The sequence below is a fragment of the Ambystoma mexicanum genome, chromosome 1p (genome assembly GCF_040938575.1).
Source record: "Ambystoma mexicanum isolate Mex_15411 chromosome 1p, UKY_AmexF1_1, whole genome shotgun sequence".
Taxonomy (NCBI): Eukaryota; Metazoa; Chordata; class Amphibia; order Caudata; family Ambystomatidae; genus Ambystoma; species Ambystoma mexicanum.
Window position 1 is genome coordinate 1,217,275,985 of NC_090921.1, and position 27,530 is coordinate 1,217,303,514.

A 27,530-nucleotide genomic window follows, 5' to 3' on the forward strand; every position below is an offset into this window, starting at 1 on the left:
TGCCTCTGTAGCCTCTGTAGCAACATGTCTATGCTGGCTGTTCCCAATGGAACTCCGCCCGCCCACACAGCGGACCTTCTACATTCGGTTCCGCATTCTCGGTGAACTTACCAATCAGGACATGACACGTGCCGCGAGCCGATTGGTCAGTTCCCACACACCTCCAGGACATTAAACACGCTTACAAGACGATTGCTTTCAGTCTGCAGCAGCCCGCCAGACCATAAGCATCGCACGCTCGAACGCGCACTCCAGTACCGTCTGGGATATCTGAAGATTTCCGTCCAGACAGAATCCAATTGGAAGCGCCTCTGGCATCATTCAACAGGTACTTTTGGCCCCAATTATTAACTCACCACACGCCCAATATACTCATATTGGGCGCCAAAGATTCGTTTTGCCCACATCCACAGGAGCCACATACAATTGGCCTGCAGTGACCACAGTCTATACCAGACTGCATGCTGGCATAAATGAAGTCCCGTTTCGTCCATTTATATGAGCGCCATCCGTCCACCTAGAGATACAGCTTCCCCCAGCCAAGATACCGTCCATGTTCACATACGTGACGTCCCTGTATGGGACGCTCAGACACCACTCCACCAGAATAAACTAACCCACTATTCATTTTTTGGTTCCATTTTCGGTGGCTTCCTAAAACCCAGCACACCTTAAAAAACCTGGTGAGGCTTTCCCAGCACATGCAAGTGACAGCACTATGACACTGTCTTGTTTCTTGCTTTTTCTGCACAGAATGATGTTTTCTGCAGTATCCATCATTGTGGACTGAACTCAGCCACTTTCCACTCAATCAAGCAACCTCCAGTGCGGTTTGACTGGTCTGATCTATAAGGAGTGCCTGCCCTACAGCGAGATTCACTTCAAGGTTTCTGTGGTGAGTTAGGCATGTTTTCCAACCACTTCAGACAGATTACAGTTGCATTTCCTTGCACTTACGTAATTTACCTTCAGGTTTGCCCACCTACCAAATTCAGGTTGCTCAAGAATCCGAACACTCGGTTCGTTGCTACAATTAATTTTGTTTGTTACTAATTTAACCCAGTCATGTCCAGAAAGAATTAGGGTCTTGACACACAAGGATTTTACATTGATTTTCTCCCTTTTTTGTTTCTTTATTTCTATCTTCTTGCTACAGGGGCCACCCATTTGCCCTGATGAAGGCGGTTCATGTTGAACAAAATGTGTCACTCAGAAGCATTTCCTAATGGGACAATTCTTCCGCCGAAACATGTACCATCTGCAAGGGGGCCGTATCGATCTATATGTTTGACTAGTACCTATTGAACAAATATCCATAGGCCAGTAACTATATTCTATAAACTGACCTAGCTCCCCCTGTCACGTTGGCACCAGCAAGATTATATGCTTCCATGGATAGAAGCAATTTCAGGACCTAGATGCCTACAGGTCCCATAAACCTTCTTGACTCTTACATGCACTATACATGGAGCATGTTCTAAATCCAGAACCATTTGGTTGTCTAGACTATTGATATTTGTTTTTACACATATTGCCTTCAAATGTTTTTTGATAGTCTCAAGTATCCAACTAAGTTATTCACTGTCTAGATTATTGAAATCTGTCTTATTCATATTGTTTTTCAAATGTATTTCCTTGATGTTCTTTTGCTTTAATACAAACCTTTTATGTTTACAACCTTTAGAAATTTGTCTCATACATATTGTTTCCAAATGTATTTCCTTGATGTTTCTTTGTTTCAATACAAACCTTTTATGTTCACAACTCTAGACTTGTGTGAATTTCCTTATTCGATCTTTTTTCTTTCTGGACAATCCTTTGGGTTACTAACCTAGGAATTCATTCCATTAGTACAATCAAATCAGGCTCCCCGATTTCTATTTTGTTTCATTCACTGACAAAAATTGGGCAGGAGCCTTGATGGTAGCAGTTCTACTTCCTTTTTGTTTTTGTATCTTTTTGTGCCTGAGTCTGCTACCTGTCACCCTGGGCACACCGAAGTCCTTAGAATGTATATTTCCATTTAGACAACCTTAGGTTGTTCTTTCGGTTTGGTGACTGTGGGTACACAACCTTGAAGACCGACTAAACAAATTTAGAAAACACTGTCCAAGAAATACTCCTTGTTCAGTGCATACAATTTGGGCAACCCTTAACCTTGACTTATATGTATCCAGAATCTCATTCTGAGAGGGTGGGCACTCCCCAATAGTCCACCACACAACAAATCAGGTACATATAATGGCAGAAAGTGCTACTCTAAGCTACACAGAGGAACAGACATTAGACCTGTTATCAGGACCATCTTTCTTTGATCCTACTGGGCCCAATATATCTGGGCCCCCCACGAGCACAGGAGACGACCTCCTGAAACTTAAAAAAAAGGTATTTAGGACTGAACTACACGGACATTTCCTGAAGGAGTATTTACGAGCTAGTATTATCCCGACGGGACTAGTTGTTAGGAATGAACCTTGCTTGTTCCTTGAGGACAAAGAATACACTACGAACTTCAGCTACATTGCAACCAAGTGTAGCAGGGACCTAATGGTCCTAACAATCACAACAGCACAAAGAGTCAGTCTAGAACTCCAAAAGACATTAGACGACGAAGAGAGAAAATTCGCAAATAGCGCACTCATAATAGACGCCAAAAATCAAATAGAAGCAATCAACAAACAATTTGCCATCTTCAAAACAAACACGTTGAACAAAAAAACAAACAAACTACAGAAAGACATTCAAGAATTTAAAACAGAATTAGTTTACCCTTATACCACAGAAGGATATTGCAAAAAATTGAACCAATCAGGAGGAACACAGTCAGGCAATCAGAAAGCCAAGGGAAGGGGTGTATCCTTCTCTGGATCAAGTAACAGCTCATCCAGTGGGAACTCCAACCCTAACTATAACCCATATCCATTTAACTCATTTGGCCAAGCCCAACCACATAACTATCCACCACCACCCTTCCAACCCCCTTTTTTAGGACGAGGAGGGGGGAGATGGGGCCCTCCACCTTGGAACCCGGGTTTCCAAGGCCAACACAGACGCCCGAGGCGGCGGAGGAGATGAACCACACGGCCGATCAGGACCTACCCATTTTCAATTTAGCTAATGCCCAACTAACTGCCACACAAATTTCAGTTCTTACGAAGGGCTTATCCTTCGTACCATCCGGCAATACAGATTGGTATAACACCGAGATGGAGATACGTCGGTTCTTACGGACCGTCAGATTACGAACTTTTTTCAATGAACATGAAACTAATGAAGATCCAAATGACACAGGGCTACATCCCAAGTCTTCTTTCTCACCCTCTGAGAATCAAGTCCCTTCGGATCTTCTCACCTTTGAAAGATGCGTATTGCGTGACCTCAGAAGCCTGAGCAAAAGAAATCATAACCACAGACAACAAAACATTACACGCGCAGAAAGAGAAGCCCTACATGAACTAGCTAAAAAATCTGAGTTAGTCATTAAACCCGCTGACAAAGGGGGCGGAATTGTTATCATGAACTCTGTACAATATTTCCATATGGTCATGGACCTTCTCAATGATACACAAAGCTACAAACCTCTAAAAAAAGATCCTACGAAGGACCTGAAAGTTGAAATTTCTGAGATGGTCTCCTTTGCTCTCGAAAGAGATTGGATTACGGAGAAGGAATCTGACTTTCTGAACACTACAGGAGGCAGAACTCCTTTTTTATACGCATTACCCAAGATCCACAAAAATTCCACCAACCCTCCCGGCAGACCCATTGTGTCAGGATGCGGATCCATTTTAGAGCCACTATGCAAGTTTGTGGACCATTTCCTCAAACCTATCAGCACCACCACAGAATCTTACATTAGGGACTCGATGCATACGATTCAGATGTTCGAAAATTTAGAATTTGACCCTCAAAAAAATGTGTTAGTGACTCTTGACATTAAGTCGTTATACACCAGTATTCCGCAACAAGCCGCGATTGATTGCGTATATGAATACCTTGTTGAAACTAATAGAGAGACGAAGGCTCCACCGGAATTCATCATTGAACTAATGACACTTGCCCTTTGCAAGAATTTTTTTGAATTTGACAAACAGTTTTACCTACAAATTAAGGGGACAGCCATGGGGGCGGCATTTGCCCCAAGCCTTGCTATTTTATTTATGGCTAAATTTGAAAAGAACTTCATTTACAATACGATCAACCCCTGGAAAGACAATATCAAACAATGGCGTCGATACATTGATGACGTTATTTGCTTATGGGAAGGAACAGAGGACACACTACAAAACTTCTTTGTCTGGCTGAACACCTGCAGCACAGACATACAATTCACAATGGAACGCAGTCATACCAGGATCAATTTTTTAGACCTTACGATTGGACATAATCAGGGTAGACTAATTTGCAACACCTTTCGCAAACCAACTGACCGCAATACCCTCCTCCATTTTCAGAGTGACCATCCCAAGCACATTAAAGAAAACTTACCATACGGACAATTTCTTCGTCTGCGCAGGAACTGCACAGACCTACATGACTTCTACCACGATGCTGATTTACTCAGCAATAGACTAATTGAAAGGGGTTACCCCAGGAAGCTAGTGTCCAGATCTTTGAAGAGGGCACGCTTTACCTGCCGGGATTCACTCCTTACCCCCAGAACTAGAGCGGAACCGCAAGACCAAATCACATGTGTGATAACACACGGCCAGCATGCTTTTCAGGTTAAACAGATCATTCACAAATAGTGGCCTATTGCCAGACTATGTCTCCCTGACCAACAATCACCCCGATTCGCATTCAAGAGAGCACGGAACATCAGAGAGCACTTAGTGCACTCTATGTACATTAAGAGACCACTTCAAAGCAATCTGTGGAACCTAAGGCCACTAAAAGGACACCACCCATGTGGGTCTTGTTCGGTTTGCCAATTCACGTCCAAAATACAACATTTCCAAGTGGGATATAAAACCTGGACGCTCAAAGACATTTCTAATTGTAAAACCAACCAAGTGGTCTATTGCATAGAATGCCCTTGCAAGTTACGCTACGTCGGACAAACCACGCGCAATGTTGGTACACGGATTTCTGAACACCGGTCACGGATTAGGTGCAAAAATCTCACATCACCTTTGGTACAACACTATATGGACAAAAAACACACCACCCAAGACATCAAATGGTGGGTTCTCGAAAGAGTGCGCAACGGCCCCAACATCCAAGGCAGACTTTTAGACCTTGAAAGTAGGTGGATCCATCGACTGGATTCGGTACAACAGGGCCTCAATGAACAACAAATTTTTCCATATTAAAAAGAGGTAATGGCTCACCTTACACTCTACACACGTACATTCCTCGGAGAAACACTCACCTGAGACATAGATTAAGAGACCTGATCTACGTATTTGTTAACTACGGCACGTTGGCAACTCACCAGTGCATAGCCAGCAAACACTGGCGTGCCTATATTACCATTATTTCCTTTACAAGCAATACTATTTCTTACCTAGCTCCAGCATGAGCGCTCTCCGTAGTCAGCCTTCTTCTGACCACACCATTCACTTTTTCTAGTATCCCTCCATTATTCAATGCGGCATGACTTTTGACAGCCAACCAGACGTACTCAGGCCTGCCTCGCTAGGGCTATTGGCCCACTCTGACTTACCCAAATCTATTTTGCGGTATTGGACGCCATTGCGCCCCCCTTCTCTGGACCCTCCTCCGCGAAGCATAGTGACCTCTCAGGTCAATCCCATCAGGTCCTTACTCGAACTCCACGCCATTTTCTGCCTTCCCTTTCTCGAACTCTTGGCACTGGCCCGACCTGGGAACTCCGCCCGCCCACACAGCGGACCTTCTACATTCGGTTCCGCATTCTCGGTGAACTTACCAATCAGGACATGACACGTGCCGCGAGCCGATTGGTCAGTTCCCACACACCTCCAGGACATTAAACACGCTTACAAGACGAATGCTTTCAGTCTGCAGCAGCCCGCCAGACCATAAGCATCGCACGCTCGAACGCGCACTCCAGTACCGTCTGGGATATCTGAAGATTTCCGTCCAGACAGAATCCAATTGGAAGCGCCTCTGGCATCATTCAACAGGTACTTTTGGCCCCAATTATTAACTCACCACACGCCCAATATACTCATATTGGGCGCCAAAGACTCGTTTTGCCCACATCCACAGGAGCCACATACAATTGGCCTGCAGTGACCACAGTCTATACCAGACTGCATGCTGGCATAAATGAAGTCCCGTTTCGTCCATTTATATGAGCGCCATCCGTCCACCTAGAGATACAGCTTCCCCCAGCCAAGATACCGTCCATGTTCACATACGTGACGTCCCTGTATGGGACGCTCAGACACCACTCCACCAGAATAAACTAACCCACTATTCATTTTTTGGTTCCATTTTCGGTGGCTTCCTAAAACCCAGCACACCTTAAAAAACCTGGTGAGGCTTTCCCAGCACATGCAAGTGACAGCACTATGACACTGTCTTGTTTCTTGCTTTTTCTGCACAGAATGATGTTTTCTGCAGTATCCATCATTGTGGACTGAACTCAGCCACTTTCCACTCAATCAAGCAACCTCCAGTGCGGTTTGACTGGTCTGATCTATAAGGAGTGCCTGCCCTACAGCGAGATTCACTTCAAGGTTTCTGTGGTGAGTTAGGCATGTTTTCCAACCACTTCAGACAGATTACAGTTGCATTTCCTTGCACTTACGTAATTTACCTTCAGGTTTGCCCACCTACCAAATTCAGGTTTCTCAAGAATCCGAACACTCGGTTCGTTGCTACAATTAATTTTGTTTGTTACTAATTTAACCCAGTCATGTCCAGAAAGAATTAGGGTCTTGACACACAAGGATTTTACATTGATTTTCTCCCTTTTTTGTTTCTTTATTTCTATCTTCTTGCTACAGGGGCCACCCATTTGCCCTGATGAAGGCGGTTCATGTTGAACAAAATGTGTCATTCAGAAGCATTTCCTAATGGGACAATTCTTCCGCCGAAACGTGTACCATCTGCAAGGGGGCCGTATCGATCTATATGTTTGACTAGTACCTATTGAACAAATATCCATAGGCCAGTAACTATATTCTATAAACTGACCTAGCTCCCCCTGTCACGTTGGCACCAGCAAGATTATATGCTTCCATGGATAGAAGCAATTTCAGGACCTAGATGCCTACAGGTCCCATAAACCTTCTTGACTCTTACATGCACTATACATGGAGCATGTTCTAAATCCAGAACCATTTGGTTGTGTAGACTATTGATATTTGTTTTTACACATATTGCCTTCAAATGTTTTTTGATAGTCTCAAGTATCCAACTAAGTTATTCACTGTCTAGATTATTGAAATCTGTCTTATTCATATTGTTTTTCAAATGTATTTCCTTGATGTTCTTTTGCTTTAATACAAACCTTTTATGTTTACAACCTTTAGAAATTTGTCTCATACATATTGTTTCCAAATGTATTTCCTTGATGTTTCTTTGTTTCAATACAAACCTTTTATGTTCACAACTCTAGACTTGTGTGAATTTCCTTATTCGATCTTTTTTCTTTCTGGACAATCCTTTGGGTTACTAACCTAGGAATTCATTCCATTAGTACAATCAAATCAGGCTCCCCGATTTCTATTTTGTTTCATTCACTGACAAAAATTGGGCAGGAGCCTTGATGGTAGCAGTTCTACTTCCTTTTTGTTTTTGTATCTTTTTGTGCCTGAGTCTGCTACCTGTCACCCTGGGCACACCGAAGTCCTTAGAATGTATATTTCCATTTAGACAACCTTAGGTTGTTCTTTCGGTTTGGTGACTGTGGGTACACAACCTTGAAGACCGACTAAACAAATTTGGCCACAGTGCTACCCCTTAGAAAACTCTGTCCAAGAAATACTCCTTGTTCAGTGCATACAATTTGGGCAACCCTTAACCTTGACTTATATGTATCCAGAATCTCATTCTGAGAGGGTGGGCACTCCCCAATAGTCCACCACACAACAAATCAGGTACATATAATGGCAGAAAGTGCTACTCTAAGCTACACAGAGGAACAGACATTAGACCTGTTATCAGGACCATCTTTCTTTGATCCTACTGGGCCCAATATATCTGGGCCCCCCACGAGCACAGGAGACGACCTCCTGAAACTTAAAAAAAAGGTATTTAGGACTGAACTACACGGACATTTCCTGAAGGAGTATTTACGAGCTAGTATTATCCCGACGGGACTAGTTGTTAGGAATGAACCTTGCTTGTTCCTTGAGGACAAAGAATACACTACGAACTTCAGCTACATTGCAACCAAGTGTAGCAGGGACCTAATGGTCCTAACAATCACAACAGCACAAAGAGTCAGTCTAGAACTCCAAAAGACATTAGACGACGAAGAGAGAAAATTCGCAAATAGCGCACTCATAATAGACGCCAAAAATCAAATAGAAGCAATCAACAAACAATTTGCCATCTTCAAAACAAACACGTTGAACAAAAAAACAAACAAACTACAGAAAGACATTCAAGAATTTAAAACAGAATTAGTTTACCCTTATACCACAGAAGGATATTGCAAAAAATTGAACCAATCAGGAGGAACACAGTCAGGCAATCAGAAAGCCAAGGGAAGGGGTGTATCCTTCTCTGGATCAAGTAACAGCTCATCCAGTGGGAACTCCAACCCTAACTATAACCCATATCCATTTAACTCATTTGGCCAAGCCCAACCACATAACTATCCACCACCACCCTTCCAACCCCCTTTTTTAGGACGAGGAGGGGGGAGATGGGGCCCTCCACCTTGGAACCCGGGTTTCCAAGGCCAACACAGACGCCCGAGGCGGCGGAGGAGATGAACCACACGGCCGATCAGGACCTACCCATTTTCAATTTAGCTAATGCCCAACTAACTGCCACACAAATTTCAGTTCTTACGAAGGGCTTATCCTTCGTACCATCCGGCAATACAGATTGGTATAACACCGAGATGGAGATACGTCGGTTCTTACGGACCGTCAGATTACGAACTTTTTTCAATGAACATGAAACTAATGAAGATCCAAATGACACAGGGCTACATCCCAAGTCTTCTTTCTCACCCTCTGAGAATCAAGTCCCTTCGGATCTTCTCACCTTCGAAAGATGCGTATTGCGTGACCTCAGAAGCCTGAGCAAAAGAAATCATAACCACAGACAACAAAACATTACACGCGCAGAAAGAGAAGCCCTACATGAACTAGCTAAAAAATCTGAGTTAGTCATTAAACCCGCTGACAAAGGGGGCGGAATTGTTATCATGAACTCTGTACAATATTTCCATATGGTCATGGACCTTCTCAATGATACACAAAGCTACAAACCTCTAAAAAAAGATCCTACGAAGGACCTGAAAGTTGAAATTTCTGAGATGGTCTCCTTTGCTCTCGAAAGAGATTGGATTACGGAGAAGGAATCTGACTTTCTGAACACTACAGGAGGCAGAACTCCTTTTTTATACGCATTACCCAAGATCCACAAAAATTCCACCAACCCTCCGGGCAGACCCATTGTGTCAGGATGCGGATCCATTTTAGAGCCACTATGCAAGTTTGTGGACCATTTCCTCAAACCTATCAGCACCACCACAGAATCTTACATTAGGGACACGATGCATACGATTCAGATGTTTGAAAATTTAGAATTTGACCCTCAAAAAAATGTGTTAGTGACTCTTGACATTAAGTCGTTATACACCAGTATTCCGCAACAAGCCGCGATTGATTGCGTATATGAATACCTTGTTGAAACTAATAGAGAGACGAAGGCTCCACCGGAATTCATCATTGAACTAATGACACTTGCCCTTTGCAAGAATTTTTTTGAATTTGACAAACAGTTTTACCTACAAATTAAGGGGACAGCCATGGGGGCGGCATTTGCCCCAAGCCTGGCTATTTTATTTATGTCTAAATTTGAAAAGAACTTCAATTACAATACGATCAACCCCTGGAAAGACAATATCAAACAATGGCGTCGATACATTGATGACGTTATTTGCTTATGGGAAGGAACAGAGGACACACTACAAAACTTCTTTGTCTGGCTGAACACCTGCAGCACAGACATACAATTCACAATGGAACGCAGTCATACCAGGATCAATTTTTTAGACCTTACGATTGGACATAATCAGGGTAGACTAATTTGCAACACCTTTCGCAAACCAACTGACCGCAATACCCTCCTCCATTTTCAGAGTGACCATCCCAAGCACATTAAAGAAAACTTACCATACAGACAATTTCTTCGTCTGCGCAGGAACTGCACAGACCTACATGACTTCTACCACGATGCTGATTTACTCAGCAATAGACTAATTGAAAGGGGTTACCCCAGGAAGCTAGTGTCCAGATCTTTGAAGAGGGCACGCTTTACCTGCCGGGATTCACTCCTTACCCCCAGAACTAGAGCGGAACCGCAAGACCAAATCACATGTGTGATAACACACGGCCAGCATGCTTTTCAGGTTAAACAGATCATTCACAAATACTGGCCTATTGCCAGACTATGTCTCCCTGACCAACAATCACCCCGATTCGCATTCAAGAGAGCACGGAACATCAGAGAGCACTTAGTGCACTCTATGTACATTAAGAGACCACTTCAAAGCAATCTGTGGAACCTAAGGCCACTAAAAGGACACCACCCATGTGGGTCTTGTTCGGTTTGCCAATTCACGTCCAAAATACAACATTTCCAAGTGGGATATAAAACCTGGACGCTCAAAGACATTTCTAATTGTAAAACCAACCAAGTGGTCTATTGCATAGAATGCCCTTGCAAGTTACGCTACGTCGGACAAACCACGCGCAATGTTGGTACACGGATTTCTGAACACCGGTCACGGATTAGGTGCAAAAATCTCACATCACCTTTGGTACAACACTATATGGACAAAAAACACACCACCCAAGACATCAAATGGTGGGTTCTCGAAAGAGTGCGCAACGGCCCCAACATCCAAGGCAGACTTTTAGACCTTGAAAGTAGGTGGATCCATCGACTGGATTCGGTACAACAGGGCCTCAATGAACAACAAATTTTTCCATATTAAAAAGAGGTAATGGCTCACCTTACACTCTACACACGTACATTCCTCGGAGAAACACTCACCTGAGACATAGATTAAGAGACCTGATCTACGTATTTGTTAACTACGGCACGTTGGCAACTCACCAGTGCATAGCCAGCAAACACTGGCGTGCCTATATTACCATTATTTCCTTTACAAGCAATACTATTTCTTACCTAGCTCCAGCATGAGCGCTCTCCGTAGTCAGCCTTCTTCTGACCACACCATTCACTTTTTCTAGTATCCCTCCATTATTCAATGCGGCATGACTTTTGACAGCCAACCAGACGTACTCAGGCCTGCCTCGCTAGGGCTATTGGCCCACTCTGACTTACCCAAATCTATTTTGCGGTATTGGACGCCATTGCGCCCCCCTTCTCTGGACCCTCCTCCGCGAAGCATAGTGACCTCTCAGGTCAATCCCATCAGGTCCTTACTCGAACTCCACGCCATTTTCTGCCTTCCCTTTCTCGAACTCTTGGCACTGGCCCGACCTGGGAACTCCGCCCGCCCACACAGCGGACCTTCTACATTTGGTTCCGCATTCTCGGTGAACTTACCAATCAGGACATGACACGTGCCGCGAGCCGATTGGTCAGTTCCCACACACCTCCAGGACATTAAACACGCTTACAAGACGAATGCTTTCAGTCTGCAGCAGCCCGCCAGACCATAAGCATCGCACGCTCGAACGCGCACTCCAGTACCGTCTGGGATATCTGAAGATTTCCGTCCAGACAGAATCCAATTGGAAGCGCCTCTGGCATCATTCAACAGGTACTTTTGGCCCCAATTATTTACTCACCACACGCCCAATATACTCATATTGGGCGCCAAAGACTCGTTTTGCCCACATCCACAGGAGCCACATACAATTGGCCTGCAGTGACCACAGTCTATACCAGACTGCATGCTGGCATAAATGAAGTCCCGTTTCGTCCATTTATATGAGCGCCATCCGTCCACCTAGAGATACAGCTTCCCCCAGCCAAGATACCGTCCATGTTCACATACGTGACGTCCCTGTATGGGACGCTCAGACACCACTCCACCAGAATAAACTAACCCACTATTCATTTTTTGGTTCCATTTTCGGTGGCTTCCTAAAACCCAGCACACCTTAAAAAACCTGGTGAGGCTTTCCCAGCACATGCAAGTGACAGCACTATGACACTGTCTTGTTTCTTGCTTTTTCTGCACAGAATGATGTTTTCTGCAGTATCCATCATTGTGGACTGAACTCAGCCACTTTCCACTCAATCAAGCAACCTCCAGTGCGGTTTGACTGGTCTGATCTATAAGGAGTGCCTGCCCTACAGCGAGATTCACTTCAAGGTTTCTGTGGTGAGTTAGGCATGTTTTCCAACCACTTCAGACAGATTACAGTTGCATTTCCTTGCACTTACGTAATTTACCTTCAGGTTTGCCCACCTACCAAATTCAGGTTTCTCAAGAATCCGAACACTCGGTTCGTTGCTACAATTAATTTTGTTTGTTACTAATTTAACCCAGTCATGTCCAGAAAGAATTAGGGTCTTGACACACAAGGATTTTACATTGATTTTCTCCCTTTTTTGTTTCTTTATTTCTATCTTCTTGCTACAGGGGCCACCCATTTGCCCTGATGAAGGCGGTTCATGTTGAACAAAATGTGTCACTCAGAAGCATTTCCTAATGGGACAATTCTTCCGCCGAAACGTGTACCATCTGCAAGGGGGCCGTATCGATCTATATGTTTGACTAGTACCTATTGAACAAATATCCATAGGCCAGTAACTATATTCTATAAACTGACCTAGCTCCCCCTGTCACGTTGGCACCAGCAAGATTATATGCTTCCATGGATAGAAGCAATTTCAGGACCTAGATGCCTACAGGTCCCATAAACCTTCTTGACTCTTACATGCACTATACATGGAGCATGTTCTAAATCCAGAACCATTTGGTTGTCTAGACTATTGATATTTGTTTTTACACATATTGCCTTCAAATGTTTTTTGATAGTCTCAAGTATCCAACTAAGTTATTCACTGTCTAGATTATTGAAATCTGTCTTATTCATATTGTTTTTCAAATGTATTTCCTTGATGTTCTTTTGCTTTAATACAAACCTTTTATGTTTACAACCTTTAGAAATTTGTCTCATACATATTGTTTCCAAATGTATTTCCTTGATGTTTCTTTGTTTCAATACAAACCTTTTATGTTCACAACTCTAGACTTGTGTGAATTTCCTTATTCGATCTTTTTTCTTTCTGGACAATCCTTTGGGTTACTAACCTAGGAATTCATTCCATTAGTACAATCAAATCAGGCTCCCCGATTTCTATTTTGTTTCATTCACTGACAAAAATTGGGCAGGAGCCTTGATGGTAGCAGTTCTACTTCCTTTTTGTTTTTGTATCTTTTTGTGCCTGAGTCTGCTACCTGTCACCCTGGGCACACCGAAGTCCTTAGAATGTATATGTTCCCAATGTAGGCCAGCATTGTCCTGTACAAAGCATGATTGATGCTGCCTGAGCATGTGCAGTGTGCCCAATACATATACCAGCTTATCTCTGTAATACACATTCACTACTTCTGTGTTAATGATGACGCCACTGCTACCACGACACGGTTAATGTATTTATTTCTGCAATGTTGGTCGGGTACCTGTATCCGACCAACATTGCAGAAATAAATAAATGAAGCGGTCGGGCCTCCCCACAGGGACCTGGGCTGAACAGAATTGCTCAAGCCTGCCCTTCGAAGCACATTGGGCCTGTAGTGCTGGTGAAAGGGCAAAAAAGTCTGAAGGTAAAACCTGGCAGAGGCAACTATGGATCCACATTTCCCAACTCTAGAAGATGTGGCCAGCACCCGGTAATGCAAGACTCCATGCGGCTGGCCTACCGCCACATGCCCCGTAAGAGGTACGGCCAGCCTCTGCTTACCCGACAACATTTAGGGCCAGGGTCCCCATGCCCAGCCTCCACTTGGCCAGGAAAGGGCATTGGTACATTTGCAGCAAACCGTGTTCGCAGTGTTCCCTCTTGGAATCTTTACCTGCGGTCAGGCTTCCAGTCGGCCAAACCACAACAGGCCATCTCCTTCCTCTACCTATGTAACGCGGAGTGGCAAACCGGGCATAGTGTGTGCTTCACGATGGCTCCCTGAAGCTGACACGTGGGAGTTGGGCACAAGACACACGCCGGACAAACATTGCCAAAATAATTAAATAAAAGGGCCGTGGTTGAGGCCTGTAACTGCCTCTGGTGACCCCTTGTGGAGGTCACCATAGACAGTAACAGTCCTCCCCACGTCCCGCTCCTCTGCCACAACCCAGTTAATTTATTTATTTCTGCAATGTTGGTCGAGTACCTGTATCTGACCAAAATTGCATAAATAAATAAATCAATCGGGTCCACACACCCGACAAACATTGCCCAGATAAATAAATAAATAAAGCAGGCCGTGGCTGAGGCCTGTAACTGCCTCTGGTGCCCTCTTGCAGGGGTCACCAGAGTCAGTAACAGTCCCTCCTATGTCCCGCTCCTCAGCCATGGCCCGGTTTATTTATTTATTTGGGCAATGTTTGTCAGGTCCGTGGACCCGATTAATTAATTTATTTCTGCAATGTTGGTCGAGTACCGTGCCCAACCAACATTGCAGAAATAAATAACTTAATCGGGTCCACGGACCCGACAAACATTGCCCAAATAAATAAATAAACCGGGCAGTGGCTGAGTTCTGTAACTGCCTCTGGTGCCCCCTTTTAGGGGGCACCAGAGGCAGTAACAGTCCTCTGCCACGTCCCGCTCCTCTGCCATGACCCGGTTTATTCATTTATTTCTGCAATGCTGGTCGGGTGCCGTATCCGACAAACATTGCAGAAATAAATACATTAATCAGGTCCATTGACCCGACAAACATTGCCCAAATAAATAAATAAACTGGGCCGTGGCTGAGGCCTGTAACTGCCTGTAACAGTCCTCCCCAAATCCCGCTCCTCTGCCACGGCCCAGTTTATTTATTTATTTCTGCAATGTTGATTGAATACCATACCTAACCAACATTGCAGAAATAAATAAATGAATCGGGTCCACGGACTCTCTTGAGCCTCGTGGGCCACATCAAATGGCTTAGAGGGCCGCATTGTGGCCCACGGGCTGTATGTTGGACAACCTTGGTTTAGGGAAAGATACTAATGCTGGAGTTATGCACTGGTTTTTAGATTTACAGCCTTTATGGCTTCTCGGTCGAACATCGGAAACTTAAAGAACAAGGGAATGGTGATTTCCTTTTCAGATTTCCATTAGATTCTGAGAAAGCCAACAGCATTACGGGAACGGTAGGTGACAAATCAGAGATAATTCCTCCTAGAATCCTTACCTGGGACCCTCATGTTTCCAGGGAAAGGCAGACACTTCCTGATCCCGAACCTGGGGGTGGTGCAAAGGGAGGATCACATGGGGGGAACATGCCAGGAAAACAGGGACAACCTCCTCTTTAACTTTCCCAGTAATCCCACATTCTTGATGGCTGTTTGCCAAACAGCAGAAGTTGAAATAACTTTGTTAAAGGGAACTACAAGTCCCAGAATTACAAAAGGACTGTGATGAGGAAGAGGGCTGAAGAGGCATGCAGATGTAAAAGTCAGGCAATTAAGCCTAACAACCATTGTAGTAGTCGGGCAACTGGGCCTAGAAGCCCACACCTGAAGGAACCTGGGAGCATAAACGGCCCCCTCAGGTGCAGGCAGGAAGAAGGAGGGGAAGGAGTTGTAATGTTAGCTGGAGTGCTGGCTGAAGTAGTCAAAGCAGAAGGAAGGCACAAGGCTGGCAAACCACGCAGAAGTGGAAGAACAAGAGGGACGCCAGTCCGTGGAGACAGCAGATTTCACCTGCGTGTTCTGAGACAATCATGTCCGCCCAAACTCTGAAGTGCAGAGGCTGCACAGCGGAAGACATGCAGGAGAAAAAGTTTTCCCCATGTGAGCCTGATTGCCATGGTTGCCAAGCTGCTGGAGTATCAGAGACTGAGGCAAGAAGCAATTGTCAAGCCGAGGGTCTCGAGAGTAGAGTAGATTCCCAAGACGTGTGGCCGCACCGGAGACACCTGTTCAGGAGAAGGGAGTGGGTCCCCAGCGAGCCAGAAGCAGTAGAAGTTGTAGTAGAAGTTGGGAAAGACCCGAAGAGCAAGTGTTTCAGAAGCCGTTGATTGAAGCACAGCACTCTAAAACACTGCGCAAGACTTGCCGGTAACAGGAACCAGCTCCTTTGCCACTCGCGTAAGATCTGATACTTTGTATAAAAGTGATATACCTTACATTAAACGAGTGAAGAAGAGAACACGCATTGCCTTAGCTAAGAGGTACTTATACTCATTGTGAAGCTGACCCTGTCTCAAAGTTAAAAAGCAATCCAGCAATACTGTGAAGCTATTAATAGTTAATTGGCCTAAACAAACAGTGTACAATTATTACCTGAGGCTAAGAGAGTGGCACCAAGACTACCTGGTAATTTTGGGGCTGAAAGTGGGCAACAAAGGTTCAGGTACAGATGGGGAAGGGGAATTGGCTGCTTGTGAAGACTAATTTTGAAGCAGACTCAACCTATAATGCCCAAGACTATGGAGACCAGAAGGAAGTGAGTCTTGAAGACAAACCCAGGTTGTCATTGAGACAGTTAGACTAGAAACGCTAAGAGGCAGCCCCTTTGAGGAAAGTAAAGTGAAGGAAGAGTCCCTACCCTACCTGAAGTGGTTGAAATACTGTAAACTCTATCTTGTCAGAGGCTGTCCAAAAGACATTAAAGTTGTGGCAGTTGTCCAAAGTATTGAAACCCAAGAGGTACATCTGGTTGTCAAAGCCAAGGTGAAATACTGTGGGATAAAGGTGGCTGGTCTCATGGTGAAACAAGTAGAACTATAATTGTTGAAGCAGAAGCAGTAGTAGTAAGAAGTCATCCTGACAAATATACCATTTTAAATGTTGAAACTATAATTCAAGGAATCCTAACTGTTACCAAGAACTGTGGCCTTGACAGTGTGGATATTGCATTTTCCTCTGAAAGGTGATACATCTTCCTGTGGGATTGACAAAGTATCTTGGGCATGATTACCATTGGGGCTATTTTTGTTAAAGTGGAAAGCTTCATCCAAAAGCATAGATTTGTTGCCAGTGGACCCTTTGTCAAAAGAGAAGATTTGTTGCCAGTGGAACTTTTGTTGATGAACTTTTATTTTGACTATACAACTCTAAGAACTGAGTCAAGACATTGGGCCTCATCACAAGTCCAGTGGTAACACTTAAAAGTGGCGGTAACGGAATTAGCAGCACCAATACCGCTCCACTGGATCAAGAGCCAGCACAAATACCACTGAATGTAAAAGCTGCCAGCACAATTGTGTTACAGCCGGCGCTATTAAAGGATATTACAACCGGCCACTGAAGCACAAACACAGATGCATCACAAGTCCATGTTCAGCGGTATTAGCACAAAAAAACAGCGCTAATACTGCCGAAAACACGGCACAGTTACCTCCAGCCTCCAATGAAGGGTATCACTCCATTACTGCGACCATCTTACTGCAACCCCCTAAAATGTCAACTTTATTTTTTATTTCTACCCCTTTTACACCCCATATAAATGTGTAGGGATGGGTATAGTATAAAATGGATATAGGGCGCTGCAGGGGTTCTCCTCCGCATAAATATGGGGTGAAAAGGGGGTTGAAATAAAAATAAAGTAAGCATTTTAGGGGGTTGCATTACAATGGTTGCAGTAATCACATAGATCCAAATGAAGCCACAGGTGATCCCAATCTACTCCCAAGGGCTACACAAGGCACAGCCCCAGCCCAAACACTGTTTCCAACACCATACTGCCACTAGCCACTGTGAGCTGGAAACAGCAGCTGCTCATGCTCTACCTGGAAGATAAGATGCAGGACAACCAGGCCAGGGCACAGGGAGTACAGTGGGTTCAGGGGGAGGAGGAGGAGGAGGAGCAGTACAATACATGAGGACATAGGGAGCAGGATAAATGTCTGTAAAGCTGTGCCCCCGCTGCTCAAGCTAGCGATATTATTACAATTCCTAGGTACTGGCACCTTCCACCACTCCATGGCCACCTTCCACCACTCTTTGTGCAGAACTTGTCCAGTTGCGGGATACCCTCTTGCGGCATGTGCAACACCACATCGCACTGCCCACCAACCCAGCCCAGGTCAATGCCATGAAGGCAAAGTTCTATGTCATAGCCCAATTGCCTAATGTGATTGCAGCCATGGACTGCACCCATGTTTCGTTGGTGGACCCCCAGGCCTACGAAGCAGTGTACTGAAATCGCAAGCACTACCACTCCCTCAATGTGCAGGTAACCTGCAACCCCAACCTCATCATCACCCACTGCTGTTCCTGCTACCCAGGTTCCACCCATGATTCCATGGTCCTACAGAACAGCACACTGCCAGGATACATGGAGAGGCACAGAGGACAACAGACCTGGATAGTGGGTGAGTAAAACTGAGTGTGTATGCACTTTGAAGCACCTGACCAAATTAGGGGGGGGGGGTGATTTGCTTTTCAGACACATGTAAAGACCTCAGAATTACTCACCCTATTACACAGACTAAAAGTGTCTGGACTCAGGAAGGCAATAATGTACACTTAGACCATTAGTTAGAAAATAATTGTCTCTTTACAGGCCCTTTATTCACTCTTCATAAACATACGTAATACTATAAAATAAATGTAACTAATTACACATAAATACATGAACAAGAACAAACAGGATAAGTATACATCACTGTTAGTGCAGTTGTAGGACAAAACATCATCTCGACCATGGTAACACCACCAAGTCCCAAGGCAGATAGGCAGAGAGATCACATCAACTAATGGGGTCTGGAGCAGAGTGTCCTCCCTCCCAGCAAATGTATGGGGATTTCTGTCCTTAGGCGTGGGGTGTGTTAGACTGCTCATTTTAGGAGTCAGCGGCTAAAACAAAGTACGAACTACGGCACCTCACGGCTAGACACAAGCAGCCTGAAGTCACACAAACTTATGAGATGCATTGCAAAAGCTGTACACTAAGCCACTCGGCCAATCGTTTTGCATCTGCCAGAGTTCCCCATAAGGCAGATGGGATGTTGACCCCAGTGCCCCTCCTAAAACCTTGATCTCTTTTGAGACAAGTTAAAGAATCACGGTCCTGAAGAAGATTAGAAATAGTAATCATCGAAACCGGTCGACCACCTTTTAACCAGGGATATCCCAGAAACCAACCAGGGATACCCCGTGAACTAGACCATATAACATTGCTCTATGGATGAAGTTCCTTGTTTTTAATTTTCTACGAACACTGTTAATTTCTTCGAAAAATCACTGAGTAACCCATAACTCGGGGACCACACACTTCTTCTGAAGGTCAATAAAATCAGAAATCGCTCCTCTCTGAAATATGGCCCCAAGTTCTTTTGAAACAAAACCGCTGACTCCTAAAAATGAGCAGTCTAACACACCCCACGCCTAAGGACAGAAATCCCCATATATTATGAGGAATCCTCTGTGAAAGTTGCTCTTTGAGGTCACCCATTAATTGGTACCAGAATAAGAATCAGCCTCCACACTGAAAAAAGTGGATTCCAGAAAGTGTTCATGTGTGTTATAAACATTGTCCTAAGTAACACTTTGGATAAAACTTTGAAGTATAATTCATCGTCTCCCTGAATGTGATCAAAAAAACTCCCTCTCAGCAAGACATCATCCCCGGGGTTCCAACTCTCTCCCTCAAGGATTCTACCTCTCTTCTTATGGGGGCCAATCCCAGCCCCTCATATGTTGCAGACTGCCTCTGGCCGGAGTGACAGTCAGCAAGTACCAGAGGCATGAGTGGAAAAATCCAGACAGTGGAAAAACCCAGCTAGTCTCTCCTCCTCTTGTACCCAGCACCCCTTATCAGTGCACCTGTACATTTCTGCCTCCTCTCTCAGCTCGACCTTGAACCAGCATTGCGAAAACTATCCTACGCAGTGAGCTCATCTACTTCACACCAAAATATCGCAACCGCTGCAGAAATCATCTCTGCCTTCTAACTGAGCTTGCAGGAAAGCAGACTTTCATTGCGGTCTGGCCACGCATCTGCACCATGTTTTAGCTTGTTTTCGCTCACGCACTACATGGTGGGAGGATGTGAAAAATTACACAAAGCATGGCATGACAAGGAAATACAAATCCAGTACTTGGCCAGCTCCCGTACCAACGACAGAGTACAGCCCAGGGAGCATGCACATGTTGAACACACCTGGACAGACATGCGATGAAAACATACAGCAGCAAACCATACCACACCCATAACTATAGGTACCACAATGCATCATGCATAATGCAAAGCAAAAACAAACAAAGTGCCACATTGCATGACAAAACAGCTTTACTGCCGGTGCCACACCCATGTAGCCATGTACACCCACCCCACAACACTGACCCACTGCCCCCAAAAGTGTAGTTAAGGCTGAAAGAGAACCCAGCATGTCACATGCACGAGAGCAATACAAAGCCACAAGACACCCACCAGGAACACATGTCACCGACACCCGCATCACAAAACGTCTGCTGCAATGTAATGAAGCACTATATGCATAAGGAGGAATATACCCCTACCCCGTGACATGGACATGCCAACCCCAGATGATGATGGCAAAGTTCCTGAGGGAGGGGCCACAGCAGGCAACATCAGAGATGACGGAGATGGGAGACTGGCTCACCAGGCACTGATTAGCAATTTATTCTAAGTCGTTTCACTGGTACAAGCCAAGCACCACTGTGTGACTGTCACTTCTGTAAATAAACTCCACAGTGACACACTTAGGAATGTCCTCGCATTGATGTAGTTCAACTGTTTCATTTTAACTATGTACCTTGACTATCCCCACACCCTCCTCCCACCACCAACTCACCAACACACTATGCCCCTTCCGCCTCCCACCACCAACTCCCCAGCACACTATTCTCCACCCCCCTCCCACCACCAACTCCCCAGCACACTATCCTCCACCCTCCTCCCATCACCAATTCCCAAGCACACTAACCCCGCCCTCCTCCCACCAACAACTCCTGAGCATGGCCACTCAGGGCAATAAGTGATTACATGTCATCTACAGCCATGGCCTCTATTCCCCCTGCCAGCCCCCAGTGATATTGGGCTGTGACGGCACTGGGGATGACGTCTCCATGTGCCCTGCCAAGACTCCTCTGGGGGAATTATAGAAGTGGATGGGATGGAGCCTGGCCCCTGCAGCTGTTGGTCTGTCAATTCATTGCTCTGGCACATTGCCTCGGTGAGTGACACCTTCGGCCATCTCCCTGACCCTCTGCCCGTATACTGTTAGGGTGGCCGTACTGACAGCTGCCTCCGCCCGGATCCTCATCATGCTCCGCACAATCATACGTATGGCCCATTGTAGGCAGTCATGGATTGCCTGCAGGTGTTCGGAGTGTGTGCACCCTATTGCCCTCATCTCCCTCTGCCTGTGCCCCATCTCTTCCAGCCTGTGCAGCACTGTACTGCTCGGTGGTGTGTTGTGTATTCAAGAGAGGCTGTGCAGTGGCCCTGGTCTATTCTCAAGGGAGCCATAAAACGGTGTGTCTACAAACGGCTCTGGTGTATGAGCACGTCGGTGGCAGGGAGGGCTCCCCAGGACCTGTTGACGCTGGCGGCGGGGATGGCTCTCCGGGGTCTGTTGATGCTGGCGGCAAGGAGGGCTCTCCAGGGTTTTTGTATGCTCTGTAGGCAGTAACACCAGGCTAGTGTCCCCCTGTGCCTTCACAGTTGCCCTGCCAGCTGTAGTGGCCTCTTTGTTTGACCCTCCAGCTGCGCGAGTGGGTGCAGTGTGCCTTGCGCTGGTTCTGGTGGACTGTGGTGTGGAGGTTGACTTGGCCCTGCTGTGTTGCAGTGTATCACAGCGGGACATCCACCTCGGCATAGCCTGACTGGGCCTTTGCGGGGTGGTAGTGGTGGTGGCAGACCTTGATGGCCTCGATGCACCACTCCCAGATGAGCTTGCAACCTCCTCCTCTAATGCCTGTGGTGATTAATGAGTGCAGAGTGCCTGTAGGGGCTAGAGGAGATGTTGTCAGGTATGGTTCGCCCACGTTTGTTGGCATGCAAGACACATTTGCTCTGGTACAGAGTGGGACCCCACACTTTAGGGCAAAGGAGCATGGTTTGTCAGGGGAGATTGCATGTGGGCCCAGCATCATGGGGATGCTTGTAGCAATTAGTGTGTGACAAATGGCTAGTGTGTGGGGAGGGCAGTGTGTCCATGCTGTGGCAGCTGATGTATGGCATGCATACTTGTGGTCCTTTATGCCCCCACATCCCCTCCCCTGTTGGCACTCACATGGTCGGTTTGGGGTTGGTGGCTTACTCTGTGGCACTGGCAGGCTGTATGGGGCACTGCTGTGCAGTGATTGGCAAGCTGAGCACATGTCAGTGTAGGGGGATGCGTACTTCCCGGTGGCTTGTCTGCCATGCCAACATGGGGCAGGCCAACTGGGCCCTGCAACATGCTGGTGTGACTGCTGCATAGTGTTGTGGTCATTCACGCTCTGCAATCCCACTGGCACAGGGTGCACCAGCAGGGGGTGGTGTGTATAGCATTTGGATTGCCACCCGTTAAACCCCTTCCTGCTGTTTTGACGCTGTGGAGTGCCCTTGGTGCCCTGCCCCATGGCTGCTGTGAAGGGTGGCTATTGTGCCACCCCGTCACTCCACTCTGTTGGCATGTCCAGCTTCTGAGTCTGCTGGCATGTGCCCCTGTCCACTGGGGCATCTTATGCTGGGCTATCATTTGTGCATGCACCTGCCTCCACACCGCCGACTCCCTCTATTCCTTCCATGCCCAGCACTGTGCTGCAGTTTTTCCTCCCAGACAGTGAGGACCAGGGGCTCCACAGTGCCTCCTCCAGTCGCCAGTGACTCCTGGCGGTGTTGCCACAGCATTCCTCACACCCTTACCCTCAGGTCATTCCACCACTTGCAACAGTCCTCCCCGTCATGGGGTACACTTGCCACTTCAGTAACCTTCTGGCTGATGGCATGCCAGATGGCTCTCCTGTAGTCTTACGTTTACGACTGCCATATAGTTCATCGCAGTGGGCAATGACCTCATCTGTGAGGACCACCAGCTCCCCCTCACTAAATATTGGTTTCCGCAGACGATTTTCTGCCACTGTGCCTCTGATCCTCTCCTGAGACATTCTGGCTTCTTTCCAGGATATTTGATGTATTGTGTTTTTCAGAATGGCCACTGCGATGCTTCCCGTTCCACCAATGAAGCATATTCCACTGGCGCTAATAGCACTGGGGTTCTTATGGTGGCGCTATAAGCGCCAGGATTTAGCTGGTAACCCTTATTTCAGCACAGTTTCCACCGGGCACTAATAGCGTTACCGCCGGAGTCGGGCGCACAATCACGCCAGGTTGTGATGCAGTGCTAATACCACTGCACGACCTGGCTCGGCAGAAATTGTACCAGATTACTGCCAGACATGTGATGAGGCTCATTGTCTTTCTATGTTTGTACATTTTCATGAAGTGACTGTAAATCCTGGTGAAGGGAAATCACCCAGGACATTAGAAGGTCATTTAGGAAATGTGCATATTGTTCATGTGATGTTGAATAGCCATAACTTTTAATTATGTATTTGTTATTTAGTGTGAGGGCCAGTTATCCTGTGTTAGAGTGTATTCCCTTAGCTTTTTGACTAGGCAGGGAATTCCTCAACAGAAGAGGGACAGGGAGACATTTTGATATATTTTCTTTGACAATAAAATGGCATATTTTGAAAGAACTTCAAACGGTTGTGCGCCTCACATTACTGAACCCTCACAGTAGTAGCCTGTTTGCAGAGATCTCAAGTTGCTGCATTTCAGTCATAAGGTGTTCAGCTAGCGTTGCTTATGTTAATATTAATTTTAATGTTAATCTTAAAGGACATTTGTACCGCGCACTATCACCACCGGAGTGGTCCCTTGGCGCTCTGGCGGCTCTGAAAGAGGGAAGGAGGGCGAGTTAGTGGCAGGAGGCTGGAAAAGTGCAAGAGTGCAGTGATGTGCTGTTGGCAGCCTCAGCCCCGTGTCTCCGTTGGCTGGGCCTGGGGTGTTTGCGGCCGGTAGTCGTTGTGTACTGTTGTGCGAGTCTATGTGTGTTTTTTATTTTGTTGTTGCAGTGTAATGAAGTTTGTGCGGTTTGTTGTGCTGTAGGTTTGTGGTTGTGTTTGGTTTGAGAGGTGTATGCAGAGGGGGAAATTGTTAGTGGAATTGGTTAATTGGCATTTCTATCCTGAATTTAAGAGTTGGGCTTGCGTAATCTCTCATTGGTTAATTGGCATTTCTATCCTGAATTTAAGAGTTGGGCTTGCGTAATCTCTCCAGATGGGGTGCGGGGCACCCTGTGCCTCTGGTTAGGCCTGGGCCGGTCCTGCATTCGAGGCCCCTTTCACATCTCACTGCCACCTCCACCAGCCTCCCCAACAACCCCACATATTCTTCCCTCCCACTTATATGGCCAGAGCACCTGCCAGTGTCCACAACTCAGTGTGGTGACTGGTAGTATCTCGACAATTCCACAACCCGGTGGTACCTAGTAGCAGCTAGGGAGTGGTTGAAGATGTTGGTTAGGATTGGCTGGGGTTGTTGACTCCGTCTCCATGGGTGTCGCCTGTGTTGCACTCTGCCTGGCGCCACCAATCCAGGTGCCGTGGATGTTCCTCAGTCGGTTCTGGGAGCTTGTCAGTGTCCTTTCCGGTTTAGTCATTCTTTTTCCTTTCTGTTTCAGTTTTCAGTTTTAGTCTGTGGTATTAAAGAGCCAGGTTTTTAGTAATTTTCTGAATTTTAGGTGATCTTTGGTGTTTCACCTAAAATCTTTGGTGTTTCACCTAAAATTGGATGATGCTTCAGGTTTTTGCGGCTAAGTGGTAGAAGGCGGTGCCTCCAAGTTTTTTCTTAATGTATGGTTGTAGGTTTAATGTGATAAGGTCTCCGCAAAATACAGCGACTTTTTTGTCAGGAGACATTTTTGCAGGGAAATTACTACATGGAACCTCTGCAGGCTGATACCTCAGATGCAGTACTGGACCCAAGGGTGACAATTTTCTCAAAATGGCCCTCGTCTTTTTTTCACCATTTCTTGTTAGTTAGTTTCTTCTGTGCTTTTACTCTGTGAAGGCTTATGGAGGCTACAACAATTTGCGTTCTAGGACTTCTATTAAAGGAAACTTACACTATAACCAAATTATTACTCTGTAGCAGAATAGAAACACGTTATATTGCCATTCAAGTGAATTAATCGCTTCGGCTGAGTACACATCTATGTCCCAAAAGAGACTAGTATTAAGTTGCTGTGTGTTTGTGTCACTTCTGGAGGTATTGTGTGGTCAAAAATTATGGCATTGGAATATGATAGGAGTGAGATGGGATGTGAGGAGGGAGACACAGCTTGTGGACATTGTTTGCTTATTTACTCACGCATTAATTATCCATGGCCATGCTAATCCCACTAACCATTCCAACTTCCAATCTGACATTCCCTACCAAAAACACATCTTTGAACTAGTTAACAGTAACATCAAACTGTGTGCTGTAAATAGCCTGACAGTGTTATTTCAAAGCATTAATCTTAGAACAAATGGCATAATTGAAGATGTAAATGCACTACTGCTGTAACACACATCTTAAACAAGAGAGCCTTCAGCCACTCGATTTATAACAGTCTGTGTATCCTTGCATCTGTTCCTTGCACTGAAATTCTGTTAAAAACAAGCATTGGAAAAGTGTGTAGATATTAGGTAGACACCTGCCAGGCACTGCTATCATATGCACAGGTAATCACATTGTTTTACAGTTGGTGCCTCCTTATGGCATAGTAGTACCATTATGGAAGTGCTTGGCAAATGTCTATCCCATGCCTACTCAAACCGAAAACTGTTGGCTTTTTCAAAATAGTTCTGGCATCGCATTTTAAGCTGCCACAGTGAGCAGCAAGTGACACGTAATAGCAAATTAAAATAATACTCTTGCTTTTTCAGAAAATGTTATGTACATTTACTCCCTGAAGTTCACAGTCATAAACTAAAAAGAAAACATGTGTCCCACCATGTGTTTTTAGTGCAGTGCTGGAGTTTTATACAAATAAGCACCTGCATATAGACGTTCATTTTAAAATAGGTGGTCATCTGGCGAGGAAACAGATTTATGTTAAACGACTTAAACTATTAGTTTGCCATAAATTACAGGTTGCATATTTGTTGGGGTAGTTCCGATGTATTGGAGGCAAAATTGTTGGCATTGCCAATGCTTCTTTTAAACCATGCAATCGATCAAGAAAAGCTCCCCAACTATTAGAGTTCAGAGTCCACTGAGGGCCTTATTCAAAGCCTGGCTGTGCTCCTTGCCTGTTGCCCTCCATTTACTGACGAATTTCCCATATTAAATGCTGTCCTCCTGCCGCCATGCCTTCCTGAACAACTCCACCCCCTCACACCCCCTGTGTATTTCCTGTTGCGTTTAATCACCTTGCTCCCCATCCTTCCAAGTATTGCCAGTAAGAGAAAGGACCACGGCGGTCAAGGAGTCACAGCATTTTGAGCTGCGTGCATCTTTGTGTAATGCGCTACTCTTGATGCGATGCACTACTTTTGATGCAGACAGATACAGAACGCAAAGTTACTTTGGGTTTTCAGATCATTAGTCTATCTCCTTGGAGCCCTGACAAGTAGATGACAAGGGTTGGCAATCAAGGGCAACTGAAAACTCACTCACTTGACCTGATGCCCAACTGAAAGTGCATGGAATACATGAGATCCTGCAATACCTATGGATGGATGTCAATGTAAATCACATGCTGCCCAAACAGGAATAGTTTAAACCAAAACAAACTTTTCAAACAGGAATGTCTAAGTGAATTACTCTGTTCTAATAGGATTAACTGTACCACGAGCATTCTTATTAACGCCACAGTATGAGACAGACATGAGAAATGTCTATTACATGTAATCATTAAAGAAACAAGGGAAATATCGTACTCGCCTCCGTTCCTTGAACAGTGTCTTCTCTGTATACAGGCAGGTTGTCTGAGCGCGGCTGGGTGTGTGTGGAATGTATGGAGGTCGAGGCACTAAAACAAAGCGTGTTTCTCTTTTCGTAAAATGTAAAAAAAAAATATGTTGCAAGTGGCACTTCCCGATTTTAATAGAAAAATAGCTGATGAAGCTTGCACTCGTGCACCCAAGTGGTTCCTGTTTTTCAAAACAGAAGAAAAAAATAATGAGTGAAGGTGAAGGAAATATGCATTGTGTTACTGAGTATCACGCACTCCGTATTCCTTCAGCAGGAGTTCCAGTTGCTTCTCGGATTGC

The 27,530-nt window shown here is 45.5% G+C and overlaps 1 protein-coding gene across 2 annotated transcripts in view; it reads right to left on the bottom strand.

Annotated features, from left to right (window-relative positions):
- LOC138452040 (B-cell receptor CD22-like) overlaps positions 1-27,316 on the bottom strand; it is a 926,478-nt gene extending 899,162 nt beyond the window's left edge. For both annotated transcript variants that reach the window (XM_069604949.1, XM_069604947.1), the window contains exon 1: positions 27,202-27,316. The gene's annotated coding sequence lies outside the window, so the exon portion shown is untranslated. The remainder of the gene's footprint in view (positions 1-27,201) is intronic.
- Positions 27,317-27,530: the final 214 nt, after the last annotated feature.